Here is a 6,499-nt window from a genome sequence, read left to right on the forward strand (position 1 = left end):
TCCCTTTAAGAGCTTCCACCCTCAGATGCCTTCTTTTTCGACTCCGTAATGGCCTCTCATAGACAGGACTTGTGTTGATAATGAGGACTAATATGGATGTGGAGCAAATCTGTGTCAACAGTGTTCATCACTGATGTCTTTAAGCTTTAAAGAGCTATGGACTGTGGAGTAAACACCACGCGATGAGTCTTCGTTTCATTCTCTGCTACTTACACTTCACTCGCAATGACTGAATTGGGACTGGCTAGTCGATTTTTGTCCTGACCTTCTCTGTCCTTTAAACTTTACAACTTGGCCCTGGTGTATGTGGTGCTGGAATCATCTGGGTAATTAAAGCTGGTTTTAATACTCAACCAGCAGCTTACAGATGCATGGCTGCTCATAGAAGCCACTTAATTACACTAAACTCAGGGCAAATTAAGAAACATGAACACACACAGAGGAAAAATAACATACTGCAGAAGGACTGTAATTAGGATTGTGGAAATGAATAATGTGCTCATTAATCTACAAAACAAGATGTGGCTATTTGCCTTTGGTAAGTCTCTGAATGCTGCTGTTACAGGTTTGGTCACACATCAGTTTAGTCAATTTACTTGTTGAGGTTCAAATTTCTGTAGAACATGGAACAATGGCATTTTTGATAGCCAAAATCATTAAGGCACAGTTACATTAGCAAAATTTCAGTAATATGTTCAGCTATATGTCCAGCATAGATAGACAGGTAGATCGAAAACGTGGCCACTTTTGGCAACCATGTATATAGTTGTCTTTGGATCAGTACTATATGTGTGTTATGCATTTACCAAGTTTTCACAATCGATCATTGCTGTCACTTTCGAGCTCTCGATCACTTGTACCCGGCCCCAGTGCGCTGCTTTTAGGAAGCTTCGTTTAAGTGAGATCTTAAGGACAAGACAGGCACAGATCAGAGGGCCCATCGGTATTCCGAGCGCCTCTCTTGGACTTCACTAAAAACCTGGACAGGCTTCCTAATGAATCTCTTCCTGCTTCGGCGTGCCCTTTATGGTGCTGTGACATCATAAATCAGCAGCAACACTGAAGCTTCTCATCAGGTGGGGGGAGTTTCAGTCCCTGTCTGGCAAATGGCTTACGTTTATGACTACTGATGTCAAATCATCAGGGAGGTGAGAGCAGAATGACCTGGGGATTTTTGAAAAGCTGTATTATACTCCCATGTATTTACAGCCTGTGATTAAGAGGATGTCCTTGTCTGGGCCTTCAGGAAGCAATGAAAAATAAACAAATCAGAATGAAATAAAAGCATCCTGGGAAACATTACGAGTTTCAGTAATTGAAAGCGAGAGTAATGGAAGAGTAATCACAGCCGTCATAATCATAAAACAGCCTATCACAATAAACCGTACAAGGTTCAGCATTCAGCATTTGACCCATTAAAATTCCACTTGCAGCATCTCAATGCATTATCATCCAATCAAGTCTCTCCAAAAAGTTTTAAAGGAACTCCACTGGAACTTTCTTTGACTGAAATGACTTCATCTATTTTTTGGAATAGCATTAAATGTGAGGACATTGAGAAAAAAGCTTAAAAATCAAGACTGGAAAGTAAAAACGGCACAAAGGGTTTACAGTGCCCAGTCTCCCATTCTGTCAGGCACCAACCAAATCTAACCTAATAATGTATAACCTCGTCAAACACAGATGGAAGCAAAGAAGCTTTTACCTTTTTGTGGGATAAAAATGAGAACGCTTCTTTAGAATTGTGTGGCAGCAGTAGAGTAGAATATAGCAGGTTATATACAGGAAACTTAATTCAGATGTTTTAGATGGTGAATAATTTTTCAGTGATTATTAACACTACTACTATGTAGGGTTGGGTACTGAAACCCGGTACCAATTTGGCACCGGTACCTATGTAACCGGTATGTACTAGATCCGAATCAGAACGCTGATTTCGGTGCCATGCCTGAGCGATCGATTGAAATATTTGTCCTCTGGTTCTCCGAGACGGACATAAGAAGCATCATCACCGGCACCGCACGTGAAAAATGATTTCCCGACTGAGAAAATGCACGTGAACTCAAGTCGGAAAGCTCTAATAATACAAATCCAACAAATCTTTGTAGTAACGAGAGTGTCCATGTTGTTTTCACATTCCGACTTAAAAAGCACAACTCAGGAAATGAGAGCATCCGAGGAGCGTGTGAACGCAGTAATTACAATTGCTCTGATGGCAGCAGGTAGCCTTCCGTTAACTAAGCTAAACATGCTTAAATTAAAATGCCTAAAGCTAAACTTCCCTTGTATTCACATTTCTAAACCTGTTGTCCAACAAAAGAGAACATTATAACCTTTTTACTCCACAACACCAGTCAAATGCTTCCTTTTGTGATCTGATGTGGCTTCTTGTCACTGAATGAGGCAGAAAATATGTTCCATAGGCTACTTTAAAAAGAATACATCGATTAGCAATGGATTATAAATATACTTAATTATTATGAAAATACCAGAGATGGCTTGAATAACACAGATAAACTATATTCAGTCTCAGTCGAGTGTTTATTGTCTTTGTTTTATCATTCAAAACGTTTATATGTTCTGTTTACTCAGTTACAGCTATAATAGCAATGCCTTTGTCCATATAAGGGATTTCCTGGAGGATCATGACTTCCTCTACTTCTGTGACTGGATATGTGGATTTTCTGTGCCAGGGCGCCCTCTGGCGTCCAGTATGAATGAAACAGACATCATGTGTTTATAGTGCTAATGGCCAATCCATCATTTTGGGGGGAATTTTTATTTATTTATTTGTTTATTTATTTATGTTTTAATAAGTACCGGTTCAGGCACCGTTTAGGCATCAGAACCGTTTTAAAAGTATCGATTTGGCACCGGTATCGAAAAAAACCCAAACGATACCCAACCCTACTACTATGACTAATATTAATAATAATAATAAATTAATAATATTAATACAATGTGTCATTACAGTTTTAAATATTTAATCGTTGCTTAATTCAATATTTTAGCATATAATGTTTAGTGCATAAGGAATATTTAACATTCTTCAAATTCAATACCAAATTCAAAATATTTTTTTCATTTCAAATTCTAATAACAGCATAACAATTTTTAGTGAGTGATGTTATTCAGTATGATTTGAGAGTGATCCAAAGATCATCTTGTGCTTCAAAGGAAGCCAAAAAGAAAAAGAAAAATCAAAGAAAAAAATTACCATCTGTACAAAGAGTTAATGAATGTCATACATTTACTGATTGGATTAGTGACCTAGAAAGTGTGCAAAATCTTTAATAAAAATCTTTAACCAAACCTTCCATTCCATTTTTGAATGCCAGTTTTTTATATGGTCTCAGACTTTTGGACCCCATTATTTCCCTTTCTTTCCTATGGATTTACCACGCACCAGATACTCTGAGACTAAACGTGTGTGTCTGTGTGTGTGTAGAGAGAGAGAAAGATAGTCTCTTGTCTTTGATGCCCTAGTGTGAACTAAATGGCAGCTCTGGGTGATGGAGGGGCAGAGATTGGATGTGGCAGCGGTGCTTTACTGAACTAAACCCCTGGGTCCTTCTTCACAGATACTCACATAGTTCAAACACCTGCACACACACATTCCTGTGGGCCTCACACACTGCGGTGGTCCAACGGCAACTCTCAAATAGCAATCTAATACACCACTGAAAAGGTTTATAATACGCACTGTTCCTGCAAGCCCTGCTGAAAGCTGACATGATTAAAGGTGCCACGTTCCACGCTTTTCTATTTCAGTTTTTCTTTCCTTTTCTGCTGAAGTGCACTAATAACGTTAGTCAAGGTTTCTTGCACTAAAAACAGTTGTAGTTAAGTTTTTCACAAACATTTTCAACTTTGCTCAGACTTTAAAACCTTTTTATGCTACTACACATTCAATATGTAAATGACCTCTATTGTGATTGGCTAATCTCTGTGTACCTACACAGTTCACATCCATTATTCATCACTGTCATTCATCAGAGCGGACATATGTTAATGTGCTCACAGTTCTGATGTGGATACCATGATAATCTTGTGTAGCCGCACCTTTGACTAAATGACACAAAATATATAGCATGGCGCTAGCAACATCAAGGTCATGGGTTTGTTTCCCAGAAAATGTGTAAACTGATGAAATGTATACGTTTTATTGCAATGTAAGGTGCTTTTAGAAAAATAGTTTTTATGGCTGATTAACAAATGTAGTTGGTCAACATATTTTGGCCAATAACTGCCTTCACTTCAGCAAATTATCTGAAATGAGGATATCTCAATAATAAATCGACTTGTAAAATGCAAATAAAGTTTTAAAAAATAATTTTAAAATTTCTTTAAAAAAAAAAAAATCATTTTAAAAACTACAAGCGCCAGTCTCCCATACTGTCAGGCACCACCCAAATCTACCTCAAAATGTATGACCCTGTCAAACACAGATTTTTGTTTTTTGTTCGATAAAAATAAAAAAACTGCCACTTTTCAGTTGTGCGGCAGTAGAGAATAGACAGTTATATATCGAATTTGAGATAGCGGATTTATTTATTGTTTTAGTGTAAAATTTTGAATATTATTTATTATATATATAAATATAATATAAATATAAAATTATAAAATTAAAATCAAAAACTAAAAATATTAATTTGAAAAAGTTAAGTTATTTAAAAATAGCTTAGATATATACATTTAATTTAGTACTTCCTCAAAAGCATTTATTAATAATGGTACCTTACAGAAAAAAAAAAAACGGTGCCCTTTTGTTGCGTAAAGTCAGCCAATCAGAATAGAGCTTGCCAGATACTTTCCAGTTTTATGTGCATTATGTATCATACAGTCAAGGGACTCCTGAATGACCAGGTTTTGCACCTTGGTTTTCATCACTGTCCAAGTGGCTTTGCACTGAGAATTTCTACACTGTACATCATGTTTTATTCCAAAAGAGAAAGGAGAATCCTTTTCTTCCATGCAACCTCTCACTATCAATCACACACCTATGGTGGTCACATCAAGTGTGTCTGTCTGAGATATCAGTGACAGTGCACGTCTTCCACACTTCTCAGCCAGAACTCTTGGACCTGGAAGTGAAGTTTATGAACAAGGCGTGTTATTAAACTAGTGGCAGAACTCCAACCCAGCTGGAGACGCATGGTATGATGCCTACAACAAAAGAATGAAGAAAAAAGAAGAGACAACAGCAGTTGTTATAATTACCTCTGAGAACTGCTGTGAGTGCTGAGGGAAGCTGTTTTCTCCTTCTCACAGTGAACGTTTAAATGAGGGGCAACTAACTGAAGACTTTCTTCTACCATATGAAAACACACACTGTCTCTCTCAGCCTGTTTGCTCTGAAATATTGGTAAACTTTCCTCAAGGTCATCGGTTGGAGGTGTAATAAATTCTACTTTGAGCTTTGCTGACAGTCCTGTTCTCTGCTCTGCTCTCTTAAAGAGCTGGGGCTCCTCTGCCCTCCACCTGGACACTTTCTGCGCCAGAGATCATCTGTTATCATTACTAGCTCATCTAGAAGTCTTCCCTTGCCAATCTACAGGTCACCATCATCACTACCCCAGACAGAAGCTTTTCCCCTGCATCACACACCTGAATGCTAGCACTATTACTGCTGCAGTTTATTGATAAACTCCATGCAGTCATTTATAAAATGTCCCTGACACTCTCCACAGAGCCTATAATACATCTCATGATTGAGCGCCACCATTACAACCCAACACTAACCTGCATGCTAACAAGTTCAAACAGTTAACAGGGCAAACATGTACGTCTGCCTACAGCAAAGAAAACAACCACAAATTGGATTTGGTTACATACGTAACCTAGAGACGTTCCCCTTCAGGAACTTGAGCTGCGTCGAAGTCGCTTTGGGAACGAGAATACCCACTGTGCCATACTACCAAGTCCCTGCCTGTGTGTGTATCTTGCGAGCACATCACGAAGAGAGAACTTAGGAACCTGGGGTAGATGCCAGGTCTAGGTTGTAAAAACGGACAAAAGTGTGCGGAGAGGACCAGCCCGCCGCAGCACAAATGTCCTGCAAGGCCACACCCAAGTTGAAAGCCTTGGAGGCCGCCATACTCCTGTTCGAGTGCGCTCTGACCCCCATAGGTGACGGGAGGCCAGAGGACTCGTAGGCTAGTGAGATGGCCTCGACCACCCACCTACTCATAGTCTGCTTGGTCGCCGGAGATTCTTTCTTTGGCGGACCAAAACAAACAAAAAGCTGATCTGCCTTACGCCACGGGGCAGCTCTGTGTGCATAAGCGTCCAGTGCTCAAACTGGACAGAGCAGATTAAGCCTTTCTTGGCCTACTTCCTGGAACGGAGGAGGACAGAATGCCTGAAGTACTATGGGCCCTGGTGAAGAAGTGGGCACCTTAGGGACATACCCGGCCCTCGGGTAAAGGAATGCCCTAACCATGTCTGGAGCAAATTCCAGGCACGAAACAGAAAGTGCCTGAAGATCCCCGATCCTTTT

Source organism: Sinocyclocheilus anshuiensis, unplaced genomic scaffold (assembly GCF_001515605.1).
Source record: "Sinocyclocheilus anshuiensis isolate Anshui unplaced genomic scaffold, SAMN03320099.WGS_v1.1 scaffold884, whole genome shotgun sequence".
In the NCBI taxonomy this organism is placed as follows: Eukaryota; Metazoa; Chordata; class Actinopteri; order Cypriniformes; family Cyprinidae; genus Sinocyclocheilus; species Sinocyclocheilus anshuiensis.